This window comes from Cricetulus griseus, chromosome 4 (assembly GCF_003668045.3).
Source record: "Cricetulus griseus strain 17A/GY chromosome 4, alternate assembly CriGri-PICRH-1.0, whole genome shotgun sequence".
Taxonomy (NCBI): Eukaryota; Metazoa; Chordata; class Mammalia; order Rodentia; family Cricetidae; genus Cricetulus; species Cricetulus griseus.
The window spans coordinates 81,751,221-81,770,707 of NC_048597.1; the positions used below are offsets into that span (position 1 = coordinate 81,751,221).

General features: G+C 40.7%; 1 protein-coding gene and 1 pseudogene across 1 annotated transcript in view; both read left to right on the plus strand.

Annotated features, from left to right (window-relative positions):
- The window catches only part of LOC100773351 (cytochrome P450 3A31), a 79,656-nt gene that overhangs the window by 9,203 nt on the left and 50,966 nt on the right, over positions 1-19,487 (plus strand). The window contains exons 3-4 of the mRNA XM_027413657.2: positions 14,155-14,272; positions 14,643-14,725. The gene's annotated coding sequence lies outside the window, so the exon portion shown is untranslated. The remainder of the gene's footprint in view (positions 1-14,154; positions 14,273-14,642; positions 14,726-19,487) is intronic.
- LOC100773642 lies at positions 2,201-3,685 on the plus strand (annotated as a pseudogene).

Here is a 19,487-nt window from a genome sequence, read left to right on the forward strand (position 1 = left end):
AAATGGTCATGTTGTCAAAACATTGTATACATGTATGACATTCTCAAATAAAAATACATTTTAAAATAAACTTTAAAAGTTGGAACAAGGACTGGAGAGATGGCTTAGCAGCTAAGAGAGCTTGCTGTTTTCACAGAGGAAGTTCAATTCCCAGAACCCACATAGCAGCTCACAATTGACTCTAATTCCAGTTCCAAAGGCTTCAGCACCCTTTTTTGGCCCCCACAAGAATTACATGCACATGATGCACAGACATCATGCAAAAAATACTCATATCACAGACACAAAGAATTCTGCCTTTTGAGGCAGGTTGACTTGCCCCTGGCAGATCAAGCAACCATGAGTCTGCTGAGATCTCTGGGCTACCCCCAACCCCACTCAGGGCAGAGGTGAGCTTGGGCCCCTGTCTTGGGCCGACTTCTGCCTGCCCACTCTAGGAACTTCTGGCCTAGGGACTGCAGGCAGGTCGACTCACCCCTGTCAGACCAAGCAACTGCTGAGATCACTGCTCCCACCCACTGGGAGAGGGAGTGCCTCAGACCTGCCTGCACCCACTGTGAGACTCATCAGAGTATCCTGCTTGCACCCACCAGAAGAAAACCTTGGACCCATACCCACCAGGAGAAGAAGAGACCCCAACTGCGCCCACTGGAAGAAGGGATGGGAAGACGACAATATAAGAACACATTCAACAACAGAAAAACCAATATGACACCACCAGAGTCTACACCAGCAAGAACATCCCAACACAGATGAAGCAGAAGACAGTGACGTTAAAAACAACTTCATGAAGATGATAGAGACCCTAAAAGAGGAAATGAGAAAATCCTTTAAAGAAATGGAAGAAAAGACAAACCAAAAATTGCAAGAAAACAATTCAAACAGTGCAAGGTTTGAAAGCTGAAATAGAAACACACACACACACACACACACACACACACACACACACACACACACAGAGTCTGAGGGGATGCTGGAATTAGAAAAGATGGGTAAATGATCAGCAACTACAGATGCAAGCATAACCAACAGAATACAAGAGATGGAAGAGAGAATCTCAGGCATTGAAGATACACTAGGAGAAATAGATTCATCAACCAAAGAAAATCTTAAGTTCAACAAATCCCTAACACAAAATATCCAGGAAATATGGGACACCGTGCAAAGGCCAAACCTAAGAATAATAGGTATAGAAAGGTGAAGAAACCCACTGCAAAGGTGCAGAAAACATATTCAACAAAATCATAGAAGAAAATTTTCCCAACCTAAAGAAAGACATGCCAATGAAAGTACAAGAAGCCTACAGAACACCAAATAGAGTGGACCATAAAAAGTTCCCTCGTCACATAATAATTAAAACACCAAACATATGGAATAAAGAAAGAATATTAAGAGCAGCAAAGGAAAAGGCTAAGTAACTTATAAAGGCAAACCTGGGCTGGAGAGATGGCTCAGAGGTTAAGAGCACCGACTGCTCTTCCAGAGGTCCTGAGTTCAATTCCCAGCAACCACATGATGGCTCACAACCATCCCCTATGAGATCTGGTGCCCTCTTCTGATGTGTAGATATACATGGAAGCAGAATGTTGTATACATAATAAATAAAATCTTAAAAAAATAAAGGCAAACTTATCAGAATTACACCTGACTTCTCCATGGAAACTCTGAAAGCCAGAAGGTCCTGGATAGATATTCTACAAATACTAAGAGATCATAGATGCCAGCCCAGACTATTTTTTTACATTTTTTTTACATAGTACTTTAAATTTTGAAACTTGTCCCCCAAATTAAGCCATATATAGCCCAGACTATTATACCCAGCAAAGTTTTCAGTCACTATAGATGGAGAAAACAAGATATTCCATGACAAAACCAGATTTAAACAATACATATCCACTAATCCAGCCCTAGAAGAAAGTACTGGAAGGAAAACTTCAACCTAAGGAAGTTAACTACACTCACAAAAACATAGGCAATAGATAATCCCACTTTACCAAAAGCAAAACGATAAAGCTGGGCAAATCCTCACACAATACCACCGCCAACAACAAATAAAAAACAAACAAGAATTAGCACTCAATAATCCTTAATTTCTCTCAATATTAATGGTCTTAACTCACCTATAAAAAGACACAGGCTAACGGAATGGATACCAGGACAGAATCCATTCTTCTTCTGCATACAAGAAACACACCTCAACTTCAAAGAAAGACATTACCTCAGAGTAAAGGGTTGGGATAAGATTTTTTCAATCAAATGGATCTAAGAAACAAGCTGGTGAGGAGCGGAGCAGCAAACGCTCTGGCAGCCAGGCGATGCAAGTGCAGACCAGACTGTGACCACCTTTCCTTCTTCAGCCTGTAAGGGCCCCAGACAGAGGCCACTGGAGCGAGGCCAAACCGCAGGTGGAAATGGCGGTGGGGTGGGGGATGTTTGTCAGGGACCCGGACACTAACTAGAGCAGCCCAGACTCACCTCAGAAGGAGCAGACGCTCCAGGTGACCGAGCCCACCCCGCTGCCCGCAGGCGACAGACAATGCCCACTGGGGACCAACCTTTCTCCAAACCCTTGGACCAAACTTACAGTCACTCTCAGTGTAGAGCACTCATCTTTGGCGCGATGTCTGAGGGCAAAGAAGGCAGAGGCAAGGGGAAGGGCAAGAAGAAGGGCTGGGAATCCCGCGTGAAGCCGGTCCTCGGGAGGGCAACCCGAGTCTAGCCTTGCTTTCCCGATTGAAAGAGATGAAAAGCCAGGAGGAGCTGCAGGCTCCAAGCTAGTGCTTTGGTGTGAGACCAGTTCCGAAAACCCTGAACTCGGATTCAAATGGTTTAAAAACCGGAGTGAGCTGAACAACAACAAAAACCTAAACCACAAAACATCAAGACCCAGAAAAAGCCAGAGAAGTCAGAACTTCGAATTAACAAAGCCTCACTGGTTGATTTTGGAGAGTGTATGTGCAGAGTGATCAGAAAAATAAGGAAATGACAGCGCCTCTGCCAACATCACTATTGTTGACTCAAATGAGGTCACTACTGGCATGCCAGCCTCAACTGAAAGAGCATGTGTCCTCAGAGTCTCCCATTAGGATATCAGTATCAACAGAAGGCAAAAATACTTCCTCTCCACACCTACATCCACCACCGGGACCAGCCATCTTGTAAAGTGTGCAGAGAAGGAGAAAACTTTCTGTGTGAATGGTGCCGAGTGCTTCATGGTGAAAGACCTGTCAAATCCTTCGAGATAGCTGTGCAAGTGTCAAACTGGATTCATTAGAGCCAGATGTACTGAGAATATGCCTATGAAAGTCCAAACCCAAGAAAGTACGCAAATAAGTTTACTGGTGATTTTTGCCAAAGCTACATAAACGACCAGCTTCTACAGTGCATCCACTCCCTTTCTGTCTCTGCCTGAATAGGAGCATGCTCAGTTGGTGCTGCTTTCTTGTTGCTACATCTCCCCTCAGAGTCACCTAGAGTTAGAGTGCTCTACCAGGTCTAATATTGACTGCCTCTGCTTGTCACATGAGAACATTATTAACAAAGCCATTGTGTTACCTCCTCTGTTTGTGACTAGTTGGCTCTGAGTTACTAATAGGTGTGTGAGGCTCAGGATGTTTCTGAAATTGATAATGTATAATGTGATGCCAACTGATAGTTCACATCAAGGAGTGAAATAATAATAAAGACATTTCAAACTTGCAAAAAAAAAAAACAAGCTGGTGTAGCTATCCTAGTATCTAACAAATTAGACTTCAAACTAAAATCAATCAAAAGTGATGAAGAAGGTCATTTCATATTCATCACAGGAAAAATCCAACAAGATGAAGTCTCAATTCTGAACATCTATGCCCCAAATACAAAGGCATGCACGTTCAGAAAAGAAACATTATTAAAACACAAACCACACATAAGACTTCACACAGTTATAGTGGGAGACTTCAACATCCCACTCTCACCACTAGACAGGACCACCAGACAGAAGCTTGACAAAGAAACCAAGGAACTAACAGAAGTTATGACCAAATTGGGATTAACAGACATCTATAGAAAATTCCATCTAAACACAAAAGAATATACCTTCATCTCAGCACCACATGGAACCTTCTCTAAAATCGACCACATACTGGGCAATAAAGCAAACCTCAACAGATACAAAGAAATTGGAATAATCCCCTGTATCATATTGGATCACCATGTCTTAAAATTAGAATTCAAAAACAACACAAATTTCAGAAACCCCACAAACTCATGGAAATTGAACAATGCTCAATTGCATCACTCCTGGGTTAAGGAAGAAATAAAGAAAGAAATTAAAAACCTAGAATTCATTCAATAGACTCTGATGACACCCTATGGAAGGCCTCAACCTCCAGGGGGAGCAGAAAGGATTTGTGATGGGTAGGGTTTTAGTTGGGGGTTGGTGGTAGGGGAGGAGGGGAGGGAGAGGGAACTGGGATTGTCATGTAAAACAATCTTGTTTCTAACTCAAATAAAAAATATCTGCAAAAAAAAGGCCTCCTAGAATTCAATGAAAATGAAGACACAACATACCCAAACTTATGGAATACTTTGAAAGTAGTGCTAAGAGGAAAGCTCATATAGCATTAAGTGCCCACATTAAAACAACAACAACAACAACAACAACAACAACAACAACAACAAAAAACTGAAGAATAGTCACATTAGAGAATTAACAGCATCCCTGAAAGCTCTAGAACAAAAAGAAGTAAACTCACCCAGGAAGAGTAGATGCCAGGAAATAATCAAATTGAAGGCTGAAATCAATAAAGTAGAAACAAAGAAAACAACACAAAGAATCAATGAAACAAAGAGTTGGTTCTTTGTGAAAATGAACAAGATAGACAAACCTTTATCCAAACTAGCCAAAAGGCAGAGAGAGAATATGCAAATTAACAAAATCCAAAATAAAAAAGGGACACTAAGGAAATCCAGATAATCATCAGGTCATACGTTGAAAATCTGTACTCCACAAAATTGGAAAGTTGAAAGGAAATGAACAATTTTATGGATAAACATCACTTATCAAAATTAAATCAAGAACAGATAAGCAATTTAAATAGACCTATAATCCCTACTAAAATAGGAGCACTCATCAAAAATCTCCCAACCAAAAAAAGCTCAGGGCCAGATGTTTTCATGCAGGATTCTCCCAGAAATTCAAAGAAGAGCTAATTCCAATATTCCTCAAATTGTTCCAGATAACAGAAGCAGAATGGGTCATTGCCAAATTCTTCCAATGAGGCTACAATTACCCTGGTACCCAAACCATAAAAAGACACAACTAAGAAAGAGAACTACAGACCAATCTCCCTCAGGAACATTGATGCAGAAATACTCAATAAATACTGGCAAATCGAATCCAAGAACACATCAGAAAATCATCCACCATGATCAAGTAGGCTTCATCCTAGAGATGCAGGGATGGTTCAACATACAAAAATCCATCAATGTAATCCACCATATAAACAAACTGAAAAAGAAAAACCACATGATCATCTGACTAAATACTGAAAAGGCCTTCAATAAAATCCAATACCTTTTCATAATAAAGGTCTTAGAGAGGTCAGGAATAACAGGAACATACCTGAACATGATAAAGGCAATATACACAAAGCCAACAGTCAACATCAAAGTAAATGGAGAGAAAATCAATGCGACTCCTCTAAAATCAGTAACAAAACAAGGCTGTCCACTCTTTCCATATCTTTTCAATATTGTCCTTGAAGTTCTAGCTAGAACAATAAGACAACCAAAGGAGATCAAGGAGATACAAATTGGAAAGGAAGAAGTCAAACTTTCACTGTTTGCAGATGATATGATAGTTTACATAAGTGACCCGAAAAACTCTACACAGGAACCTTCAGCAAAGTGGCAGGATACAAGATTAACTCAAAAAAAAATCAGAAGCCCTACTATATACAGATGATAAATAGGCTGAGAAAGAAATCAGAGAAACATCACCCTTTACAATACCCACAAGCAACATAAAATATCTTGGTGTAACACTAACCAAACAAGTGAAAGACCTGTATAGCAAGAACTTTGAGTCTTTAAAGAAGATACCAGGAAATTGAAAGATCTCCCATGCTCTTGGAAAGGTAGGATCAACATAGTAAAAATGGTAATCTTGCCAAAAGCAATCTACAGATTCAATGCAACCCCCATCAAAATACAATTCTTCATAGACCTTGAAAGAACAATACTCAACCTTATGTAGAAAAACTAAAGACCCAGGATAGCTAAAACAACCCTGAACAATAAAGGGACTTCTGGAGGCATCACCATCCCTGACTCCAAGCTCTATTATAGAGCTATAGTCTTGAAAACAACTTGGTATTGGCACAAAAATAGACAGGTAGACCAATGGAATCAAATTGAAAACACTGAAATTAACCCGCACACCTACAAACACCTGATTTTTTGACAAAGAAGTGAAAGTTATACAATGGAACAAAGAAAACATCTTCAACAAATGGTGCTGGCATAACTGGAAGCTGGCATGTAGAAGACTGCAGATATATCCATGTCTATCGACATGCACAAAACTTAAGTCCAAATGTATCAAAGACCTCAACATAAATCCAGCCACACTGAATCTCTTAGAAGGGAAAGTGGGAAATACCCATGAATGAATTGGTAGAGGAGACTGCTTCCTGAACATAACACCAGTAGCATAGACACCGAGAGCAACAATTAATAAATGGGACCTCCTGAAACTGAGAAGCTTGTGTAAGGCAAAGGACACAATCAACAAGACAAAACAGCAGCCCACAGAAAGGGAAAAGATATTCAGCAACCCTACATCTGACAAGAAGGCTGATCTCCAAAATTTATAAAGAACTCAAGAAGCTAGTCTCCAAAACACCAAATAATCCAATTAAAAAGTGGGGTACAGAACTAAAAGAGAATTCTCAATAGAGGAGTTTTAAATGGCTGATAGACACCAAGTGCTCAACATTCTTAGCCATCAGGGAAATACAAATCAAAACAATTCTGGGATACCATGTTACTCCTGTCAGAATGGCTAAAATCAAAAACACCAATGACAGTTTATGCTGGAGAGGTTGTGGAGAAAGGGAAACACTCCTCCAGTACTGGTGGGAGTGCCAACTCATACAGCCACTTTGGGAATCAGTATGGCGATTCCTCAGGAAAACGGGAATCAGTCTACCACAAGATCCAGCAATTCCACTCTTAGGCATATACCTAAAAGAAGCACATTCATACAACAAGGACATCTGTTCACCGATGTTCATAGCAGCATTATTTGTAATAGCCAGAACCTGGAAGCAACCTAGATGTCCCTCAACTGAAGAATGGATAGAGAAAATGTGGTACACTTACAAAATGGAGTACTACTCAGTGGAAAAAAACAATGGAATCTTGAAATTCGTAGGCAAATGTATGGAAGTAGAAGAAACCATTCTGAGCGAGGAACCCCAGTCAAAAAAAGACAAACATGGTATATACTCACTCATAGATGAATTTTAGACATAGAGCAATGGATTACCAGCCTACAATCCATACTGCCAGAGAAGCTAGTAAACAAGGAGGACCCTAAGAGAGACATACATGTTTCCCCTGGATAAGGGGAAAGGGACAAAATCTGAGCAAATTGGGAGCATCGGGGAGGGGCGGTGGAACTAGGGGAAAGAGAAGGAGAGGAGGGGAGAGGCGGACAGGAGGGAGCAGGTAGGTTGAGTCCGGGAAAGAATAGAGGAGAGCAAGATAAGAGATACCATAATAGAGGAAGCCATTATAGGTTTAAAGAGAAATCAGGCACTAGGGAAAGGTCCAGAGATCTACAAGGATGACACCAACTAACAATCTAAGCAGTAGTGGAGAAGCTACCTTAAATGCTCTTCCCCGATAATGAGATTGATGACTACTTTATATACCATCCTAGAGCCTTCATCCCATCAGCTGATGAAAGTAGAAGCAGAAACCCACAGCTAAACACTGAACTGAACTGGAATCCAGTTTCAGAGAGGGAGGAGTGGTGAGCAAAGGGGTCAAAACCAGGCTGAAGAAACCCACAGAAACACCTGACTTGAACAAGAAACACTGATGATGGAACAGGGATGTTTGAGCAGGAGATTGCAAAGGGTGGGGGGAGAACCTGATAATCCATTGTGTCAAAATTATCCTAAGACTACCAACTACTTTCTTTAAAACAATTACTCAAGATACTGTCTTCTGAGATCAGCTCTGGAAGCCTTTGGATCAGCTATAGCTAACAATACTGAATCACTAGGGACACCATAGAAAGAGCTTCAAAGACAACCCCATGGCTTAGGAGTCAGCTGTATCACACCCTGAGACATTTACTTGCTGTGAGACCCTAAGTTCTTCAGCCTCTTTGCACCTCAATGAATCTGTAACAGCCCTGTTCTTTTGCAGAACTGTGTGAAAATCCAGTTTGAATGTGTACATAAAAGTGTATGAATGCAGTAAATGAAAACAAATGAATTAAGTGTCCAGCTAACAGATTTCTTGTCTCCTAAGACCAAAGACTTAATAGAAACTCATACTGTTGTTATTCCAACTAAATATCTACTTGAGCAGACAAGTTGCTTCAATAACTATTTTAGAATTTTTAAAAATTTGCTTTACCTACCAAAACATTCTAAGGGCTCTACTGAAATCACAAATTGTTTGCTTTTATTTTATGTCCTGAAGCATCCCAACTGAACCAACACTCAATCTGGGAGCTAGAGAGCTGGCTTTGTGGTTAAGAAGAACATTTGCCTCTCAAGCAGGAACTTGGATTTTGATCCTACAGGATGTTGATGGTCAGCACCCACATGGTGGCCCAAAAATATCTATAACACCAGTTTCAGGGGATCTGATGTCCTCTTCTGACCTCTATGGATCCCATGCACACATGTAATGCACACATCTATGCAGGCAAAACACTCATAAAAAATAAATAAAACTTCTCAATCCTAACTGGCTGCAGAGGTCTGTGAGAAACAAGCTGGGCATCAGTAGAGACAGACTCACTCTTGTGAGACTCAGAGAAGCTTGCTTCAGGCAGGAAGGTGAGGAATTCTAACATACCCAGATCTTCCTGTTGGGGCCCTGGACTCAGTTCAAAAACAAGAGTCTAAGAACGTTGAACACACCTTTATTCAGGTAGAAGTACAAAAGCAGGTTCCTAACCCAAATGCATACATGTGATTTTTACAGATTTGCTACATAGGGATGAACCAAGCCTCTGCCTCAGTAACCACAGGTGACTATTAGTCTTTATAAGTAAGAGTATACAACTTTGATAGGGACAAAAAATGCATTTCTCATCCAGTATTGTGTATAACATCTTCCAGTACTGTGAACACTACTCGGTGACCTGATGTTTTTACATATATTAAGAGGGAAGATAGAAATCTGAATCAAGAGGAACTGAAACAAAATATTTTGTTAAATACTTGTCAAATATAGTTAAGAACTTTCTTGTTTGAGCATTTTATTCATATACACAATATATTTTATTCATACACATTTCCTACTCTCCCCTTGAATTCCTTTGCATGCCCTCCAAAATCCCCCTCCCAACTTCACGTCTTCTTTTCCATTTATAACCTGCTAAATTGGCTGGGTGGTGGTGGCACACGTCTTCAATCCCAGCACTTGGGAGAAAGAGGCAGGTGGATCTCTGAGTTCAAGGTCAGCCTGGTTTACAGAGTGAGTTCCAGGACAGCCAATGCTACACAAACACTCACACACATTAAACAAAAATTTAAAGATTCTGCCTCCCTTCCTTGTTTTGTTCATATGGCCCATGAGTCACCATACTGTTTTTCTGACCTATGCTGATCCACATGCACCTCCACACCCCTGTCTTAATCATGTGTTTGCAACATTGAGCTGATAAGCCAGAGTCTCAGAGCTATGGTTGCCTCACGGCTTAACCATAGCAGGAAGTTCAGCAAGCCGCCCAGGGAAATGGAAGTTTTTGTCCTCCCAACCCTTCCACTTCACAATGCTGTTGATGCTGTAAAGCTGGCGTGGCACATTACATTAAATGATATGAATTTGGGCTGGAGAGAAGGCTCGTGGGTAAAGAGTGCTTACACCCACCGCTCAGTGTAGCTCTTGCCCCCATCAAAGCAGCTTTTTCTGCAGCAGATGGATGCTGTTACAGAGATCCAAAATGTCAAAATGAAGAGTAAGTGACCATAGGACACACAACCCTAGCTGGTTTTATATTGTATATTTATATCACATTTATAATGTGACCTCTATACCTAAGACTTCGGAAGCATCACAGAAAAAGAGGCAGAAAGACTGTAAGAGCCAGAGGACCAGGACAACTGATGCTACATAGTGTCTTCTAGACATGACAGGGATGCTGCACCCGTGAAAACCCAACCATGAGGCTGTCAGAACAAGACCCCAATAATGACAAGGCCAGCTAACAGCCATTGTGGGGGAATTGAACAAGGCCTCACTCCTAGATGAAGAGCTGCAGGCAATCAATGGCTGCTCACAGGGGGAGAAATAGTCTTCTCCAAGGTTGAGCTCTCTGTTTCCTCATCCAATCCAAAGTGGAGAGTCCTAAATATATAACAAACCAGCAATTCTAAATGGACTCACTACTCAATAGGAGGTGTGTGTGTGTGTGTGTGTGTGTGTGTGTGTGTGTGTGTGTGTGTGTGTGTGTATGATGATTATAGAGGAACAGGTCATGAACTCGAGAGGGAGTTGGGGAGGACATAGAAAGAGTTGGAGGTACTTTGATTGTGTGACATGGGGGTCCTTGGGAGACCTGTGTAAGGTCTCGAAGAAGATCCTACCTTCTGTGTTGAAGGGAGAGCTAGGTCAAGATGTGTCTGCTCTTGCAGAAAGGGTGTTTATATCAGGAATGTATACATGAGGCCCTGATTCTGTCCACAGGTTGAGCCATATGTACAGAATCTAGACTGTTTTCTTAGGTTCTGTAATTTTTATAGCCTATTTTTGAAGACAACCACATTTGTAAGATGATTGACTTGATCTTTGCCTAAATCCACTGAGTGTACAGACAGGAGGCTCTCAGAGATGATAGATGTAAATCTTGAGGGGGGAGATTATATAAAATAGAGGGGAAATTAAGCCTGTATTAAAAAATCCCCAAATCCATTAGAGAACAATGTCTGTGTAGTGCCAAAATTTGGGGGGGGGCTTTCAGATTTCTCTAGTTACATTTTCTGCATGCATAAAAGTTCCAGTTTTTTTTATTTGTTTTTAAACAGCTCTTCGTACTGCACAGTGTGTTCTTGTCATCAGTATTAACTCTTGGGATACTACTAACTTTGTGTATCTTCCCTTTGAGGCAACAGTGCATGTGGTAGAGGTACCATTTGGTGGATTTTTGTTAATGTATTTATTTCATTCCAGTTTGATTTATTTTAATTGTTGATATGGAAGTTATCAGACTATAGACATGCTTTATTTATGATATATTTCAGCTTAAAGTTATGTTATTATGTGTGGATGAAAATATAGATTTGGTGTTTGACCAAGGAAAAGAAAGAGTTGGAGGTTAAAAGATGGGGTGGAAATGATGTGAATACAGCGGTCTTGTATAAAATTTGCAAAAACCAAAAAAGCGAAAAACATATGCACATGTGAATATTAAAGCAAATAAAATATTTTAAAAAATTATCCAACTATAAGTTATTCTTAGATATTTCATACATGCATATAATGAATTTTGGTCATTTCTCCGTCTAATTAATCTCTTTCACCTCTCCTGCTAATCCTCTTCTTCCTCTGTGGCCAGTTCCCACTTCCATGGCTGTTTTGTGTGTGTGACTCACTGAGTTTAGTTAGAGTTTCTTGCCAGAGTCTGGGTGGAATGATATTTACTGGAGCATGGGCAACAGGCTCATTACTACAGCACTGAGAAATATCTCTTCCACCTTCAGCCACCTTTAACCTCAGGGAATTGTGGGACTTCCTGAGACATACTCCCCATGGTGGAATGTGGATGGGCCCAGTAAGGCTTTCTTCAGGTATCCACAATTGCTGTGAGTTCATGGATGCAATAGCTATGTCATGTCAGGAATACAGGGTTCCTTAGTGTTCCCCTCCATTCTCTGGCTTTTACATCTTTATTCTCCTCCTTTTTGATGTTCCTCGAGTCTTAGAGGTTGATGCAGATGCCCAACTTAGAGTCAATAGGTTCTTTCCCTTAATGGTCCTACTGCTTCTTAACATTGGGCTATTAGGAGCCAGGTTTCCCACACATAGGCTCTTGAAGGAACAAATCATAGTCCAACTGTGGCATTCTGCCCATGGCCTTCATAGTCATGGTGATATCAGAACATGAATGCATTCATTTCATGACAACAGTGCCACGTCTTGTCTAATTAAAACATCACTCAGAAGTCTAAGTTCAAAGTCTCCTCTGAGGCTCAGAGCAAACAGCTTGGCAGTCAGTCTGAAAACTGAAAAACAAGTTGTATACTTTAAGGTACACTGAGAGGGCTGGGAAAACCTACCCAGGCAAACATCAAATTGCACAGGGTCACAAGGCCATGGACAGCTCTACCTCAGTGCCATTGCTTGTCAGAGGCTCTACAGTTGCCTACTTGAGTTGGCTTCCTGCACTGACTGCAGCTGTCCTAGATGGGTATACCTCACTACAGGTTGCTCTGCCTCCTCATGGGCACCACTTTCAGCTTCATTTGTATACCTCTAGCAGGCTCTTTAGGGCTCCAATTCTGCAGCAAACATCTGTCTGACCTCCCAGGCTTCCCTTGGAAATGTTGGTGGAGGCCCTACAACTCCACTGCTCTTCATCCTGTGAGTCTGAGGATCAAACACCGTGTAGATGCCTCACATCAACTATGCTTAAGCCAATATGAACCATGGTTGTAACTGAGGATTGAATAGCTGGGAAGCAGAAATCTCAATCTCAAGGTGTCCCTTGGGTAAGACAGGAGGCCAGAGCTCTGGGTCTTCCTAGGGTGACTTGACTTTAGGCTCTACCTCATTCAAGGTCTCTTAATGTCATCAGATTTGGGACAAGGCTTCCAATAACCTACTCTCAGAGGACAAAGCACAAACAAATCACAGCATTTAAAATTTCAATGTAATATATATATATATATATATATATAATTTATTTTTTCCTAGAAAATGCTCTAAAGACTGTAAGTGCACATGAAAGCCATGCCCCTCACTTCACAATAAGAGTACCTGGTACTAAGAGACATGAAGGTGAGGAAGTATGTTTTGCAGACTTTCCCAGAATGAGGACCTGTATGCTGTCTGAGCTCAGAGAATGGATTCTAAACATCAACACATCTACCTCCCTCCTTACTCTTTCTTTGAGACACGGTATCATTCTGTAGTCTTGGCTGGCCTGGAACTTACTGTGTAGAGCAGGTTGGCCCTGAATTCACAGAGATCTGTGTACCCCTGCCTCCTGAATGCTGAGAATACAGACATGTGCAAACAAACCTGGGCTTTCTTCCCTTTCTTAAGAGTTGATCCCTAGGGTACTACATCTGTCTGTCTGTCTGTCTGTCTGTCTGTCTGTCTGTCTGTCTATCTGTCAATTTATCTATCCATCCATTCATTCATTTATTTTTATCTATCTATCACCTATCTATATCCATGTGAAATTCTTTTTATGTATTTATAGTATTTTAATATTTAAAATTAAATTTATTCATTTATTTTACATCCCGACTGCAGGTATCGCTCCCTCCTCTCCTCCCATCTCACCCCCCACATCCCCTGTGTCACCTTTGCCCAATCTCGTCCCCCTCTGTTTCTGTTCAGAAAGAGACAGGCCTCCCATGGGTGTCAACAAAGCATGGAGTATCAAGTTGAAGTAGGATTAAGTTCTTCCCCTTGCATTAAGGCTTTGTTAGGCAACTTTGTATGAGGGATAGGTTCCCAAAAGCCTGCCAAAGCATCAGGGACAGGCCTGGCTCCCACTGCTAGGAGTCTCACAAGTAGAACAAGCTACACAACTGTAACACATATGTAGAGGGCTTAGATCAGTCCCATGCAGGCTCCTTAGCTGTTAGTCCAGTATCTGTGAGCTCCTATGAGGCCAGCTTGGTTGTTTCTGTGGGTTTTCTAGTGATAGTCTTGACCTCGCTGGTTTGTACAATCCCTCCTCCCTCTCTTTGACAGGATTCCCAGGACTTGGTCCAGTACTTCGCTGTGAATCTCTGCATCTGATTCCATCAGTTACTGGAGGAAGGCTCTCTGATGACGATTGTGGTAGTCACCAATCTGATTACAGGAGATGGTCAGTTCAGGCTACCTATCCACCATTACTAGGGTCATCCTTGCTTAGCTGGGTTCATCCTTGTAGATTCATAGGGGTCTCATTTGCACCAGGTTTCTACATGACATGTGGATTTCCCACCCCACCTGCACCAAGACATCTTTTTCATTACTCTCCCTTTCTAACTTACCCACAATCCAATCCCTCATTTTTCCATTCCCACCACACCCCATTTACCCATGAGATCTCTTCTAGTTCTCCTTTCCAGGGAAATCCATTAGTTCCCCTTTGGGCAATCCCTTTCTAGGTGTGTGGATTGTTTTATGGTTATCCTTTACTTTACAGCTAGTATCCACTTATAAGTGAGTACATACCATTTTTGTCATTCTAGGTCTTGGTTACCTTACTTGGGATGATTTTTTTTCCAGTTCTATCTATTTGCCTTCAAATTTTCTGATGTCATATTGTTAGCAGGTGAGTAATACTCCACTGAGTAAATATACCACATTTTAATTATCCACTCTTTGGTTGGGGGACATCTAGATTGTTTCCAGATTTTGACTATTACTAATAATGCTGCTCTGAACATAGTTGGGCAAGTGTCCTTGTGGTGTGATTGAGCATCCTTTGGGATATATGCCCAAGAGTTGTATAGCTGGGCCTTGAGGGAGATTGACTCCCAATTTCTGAGAAACAGACATAATGATTTCCAAAGTGGCTTTACAAGTTTGCACTCCCACCAGCAATGGAGGAGTAGTCCCCTGACTCCACATCCTCTCCACTTGTGTTTTTGATCTTAGCCATTCTGACAGGTGTAAGATAGAATCTCAGAGTCATTTTGATTTTCATTCACCTAATGCCTAAGTATATTGAACAATTCTTTAAGTGTCTTTTGACCATTTGAGATCTTTTGTTGAGGTCTCAAATTCTCTGTTTATATCTATACCCCATTTTAAAAATTGGATTGTTTGGTTTTTTGATGTCTAGTTTTTTGAGTTCTTTATATATTTTGGGGATCAGACCTCCTTCAGATGTGGGGTTGATGAAGATCCTTTCCCATTCCATAGGCTGCAATTTTGTCTTATTGATTGTCCTTTGCTTTAAAGAAGCTTTTCAGTTTCAGAAGGTCCCATTTATTCATTGTTGATCTCAGTGTCAGTGCGTATGTGCAGGAAGTTGTCACTTGTGCTGATGTGTTCAAGGCAACCCCCAATTTCTCTTCTATCAGGTTCAGTGTAACTGGATTTATATTGAGGTCTTTGATCCACTTGGACTTGAGTTTTATGTATCAGGGTGATACATATGGATCTATTTGCATTCTTCTACATGCTGACATCCAGTTATGTCGGCACCTTTTGTTGAAGATGCCTTCTTTTTTCCCATTGTAAATTTTTTGATTCTTTGTTAAAAATAGGTGTTTATGAGTGTGTGGAATTATGTCAGGTTCTTCATTTCTATTAACCCACATGTTTGTTTTTATGCCAATACTATACTGTTTTTTTTATTACTATAGCTCTGTAGTAGAGTTTGAAATTAGGGATGGTGATACCTCCAGAAGTTCCTTTATTTTACAGGATTATTTTAGCTATCCTGTTTTTTTGTTTTGTTTTTGTCATATGAAATTGAGTATTGTTTTTTCGAGGTCTGTAAGGAATCGCGTTGCAATTTTTATGGGGGTTGCATTGAATGTGTAGATTGCTTTTGGTAAGATGTCCAATTTTACTATGTTAATCCTACTGATCCATGAGCATGGGATATTTTTCCATCTTCTGATATCTTATCCAGTTTTTTTCCTTCAAAGACTTAAAATTCTTGTCATACAGTTTTTTCACTTGCTTAGTTAGAGTTACCCTAGATATTTTACATTACTTGTGACTATTGTGAATGGTTTTGTTTCCCATTTATTATTATAAATAGGAAGGTACTGATTTTTCTGAGTTGATTTCATATCCAGCCACATAGCTGAAGGTGTTTATCAGCTGTAGGAGTATCCTGGTGGAATTTTTGGGTCACTTATGTATATTATCATAACATCTGCAAATAGTGATACTTTGCTTCCTGTTTTCCAATTGGCATCCCCTTGAACTTTTGTTGTCTTATTTCCCCTCCTTTTCCTCACCTACTCCTTTTCTATTGAAAAATAAAGCACACTGAAGGCAGAGGTAGATGGATCTCTGAGTTCAAGGTCAGCCTGGCCGACTGATTGAATTCCAGGACAGCCAGAGCTACAGAGAGAAACCCTGTCTCAAATAAACAAAAGAAAAGAAAACAAAACGTGGATGACCATTTCACTTGCCTGTATGTAAGTGCATCATGTATGTGCCCAGTACTAGAAGATATCAGAAGAGGAATTGGGTCCCCTGGAACAGGAGTTACATAGGGTTGTGAGCAAACACTGTGGGTTCTGGGAACTACTTCAGGTCCTCTCCAAGAAGGGTTAGTGCTCTTAACTGCTGAGCCATCTCTTCATATTTGTTATTTCTTTTTCTGATGAAGAAAATCTATTAGATAATCTGATGTTACTGTATAACTTTGTTCTCTCTGAATTACTAGTTGAACTCATCCCACTAGGGTTAAGTGTCATGCAGGTTCACTTCTTCCTAGTAAAAAGTGGTATGGCCAGGTTCGTGGATCTAGCTCCCAAGCCCTTGACAAGCCATAGGCCAGGGTTTAACACCTTTAGAAGGGAAAGTTGTAAACATTATAGCATCCATGTCCTAATTAGATCCCTAAGCATGAGGAAGTTTGCATCACACAAGGGTCTTCCTGTCAATCACATTCCAGGATTTCAAAACACCAGCTGTCCATAGAGCATATAACAGCTGTCTTCAGAGCCCACAGGAAGTCCAGGAGCCACCTACACCAGAATTCCAACCCCACTTCCTTTGTGTTCTTGTGACTATGATACAATACCTGCGAAGAGCAACTTAAGAAAGAAGGGTTCATTCTAGCTCACACTTCAAAATTACAGTTCATTGTGGTGGAGAAGACAGTGTCAGGAGCATGAGGCAGCTCTTCACAGTGCAGAGAGAGAGAGAGAGAGAGAGAGAGAGAGAGAGAGAGAGAGAGAGAGAGAGAGAGAGAGAGAGAGAGAGAGAGTTCAGGACCCCAGTCCATGGGATGATGTCATCTATGGTTGAGATGGGGCTTCCTACCTCACTTAGCAGAATCTAGAAACTCCCTCACAGGCATGCTGAGGTTTGCTTCCATGCCCATTAGATTGGCCATCAAGATGAATCACCATCATCTCTGTCTATCTCTGGCATATCTTCTGTTCATCAAGTAGACAGACATGGTGGTTGTACCATACTGTAAATGTATTAACTTTTGCAGCCAGAAGAAAGCATGCTTAGTTAGCTTTCTTATCCATCCCAGGACCATCAACCTAGGGAAAGATGCTTCCCAAAACTGGTTGAACATTTCTACATAAATTAATAATCAGGACAATTCTCCCAAGATGAACCCAGAGGCCTATGTGATCTAAGCAATCCCTTTACTGAGATTCCTTCCTCAGGTGACTCTGGGCTTTGACAAATGGACACTTAAAGCTACATGGGACTGCTATATTATAGCATAATTTTGACATATAAAAATGGTTTGAGTGGTAATGTGGCTTAGTGGTAAAGACAACTGATGACAAACCCAAGGTTTTATCTATCCCTGGGGATCACATGGTGAAGGTCAAGAACTAACTCCTCAGCCTTGTCTTCTGACCACAGCACACACACACCATGGCATGACCCTCCAAATCGCAAGGAAATGTAATTAAAAGAAGCTATGAGAAGTGATTGATGTTGCCTGACTTTCTGTGGCTTTTTATTTCTGTTTGCTAATTTTCAAGAGAGCCCTTGTCTCAATTCTGGTCTAGAGGTCTCACTCATAAACTCAATTCTTCCTGGGTAAATGAGCTTTTGGATGCACTCAATTCCCCTGTTCCCTGCTGCCCTGATTTAGTTGAGTTCAAGTGGAATAGGGAGATAGAAAAAAATATTTATTTTCTTGCGTGATTTTCAGACTTTGCCTCCTGATTACTTTGTGATCACAAGTTGGACTTGTGAAATGAAGACAAGTTTTGACAACAAAAACTCAATTGAGAGCTTTTATTTTAAAATGGTGTGTCATTTTTGAAATAATTCATTGTGGGAGATGTCTGGAAAAAATGGATGAGCCAATGGTGAGCTTGTCCAACTTTTTGGAATTGTAAGACAAAATTGTCATATACAAAGTTGATGTTCTAGGACCACACATTGAGTTAAAAACTGAGAAATTGGATTTCCCCTAAGCCCATAAATTTATAATATTTTAAGTAAGTTCATGGTGTTATGTTGTGCTGAATTCAGAGTTTTACCCCAGGCTGCATGTGCCTTGTTTGCTGTGAGTTCACCTACCTGCAGTGGTCAACCCTAAAGTGATGTACACACAAACAACACTAAAAGAACTTAGCAGGATGAAGTCATGAAGCTGAGAGGGTGTGTGGCAATGGCAGGAGTTGAAGGGTAGAGATAGCAGGATGGAAATGTTTTAAAGAAACTACTCGCATATAAAATGTTTTTAAAAAGCAAAAAAGAATGTTTTTTTAAAATTTTTGTTAGATTGATGAAATGTAACAGCTTAGTTTTTGTACACAAATGATTGTTCACTATTATATATTTATAGAACTTCTGTGAAGAAAGGCCTTTTTCATTTTTTATACTCATTTTGAGTGTGTGTGTGTGTGTGTGTGTGTGTGCTCCTACATGAAAGGAACATACATTTGTTATGTATGTGCATACATAAAAAAGGTACATACACTTTGTTTTCCTCTTTTGTGTGTTTGATTTACAGCAAGCTAGAGAATGTTCTGAGCATGGTGCCCTCCTGATGAAGTCTCTGAGTTGATGTGGCATTGTGGAATTTCTTGGCTTTTATCCTAAAACACAGATTCAGTAACAATCACCTTGGGTAAATTCCCGAGCTGTACGTTTCTATTTCTGTAACATGGGGATTAGATTTGTTTTTCAGTTTTTATTTGAATTAGAAACAAGATTGTTTTACATGTCAATCCCAGTTCCCTCTCTCTCCCCACCTTCCCTACTACTCCCCCAACTAAAACCCTGTGTATCACATACACCTTCTGCTCCCCCAGGGAGTGTGATGCCTTCCATAGGGGGTCTTCAGAGTCTGTCATATCCTTTGGGACAGGGCCTAGGCCCACTCCTGTGTGTCTTGGCTCAGGGAGTATCCCTCTATGTGGAAT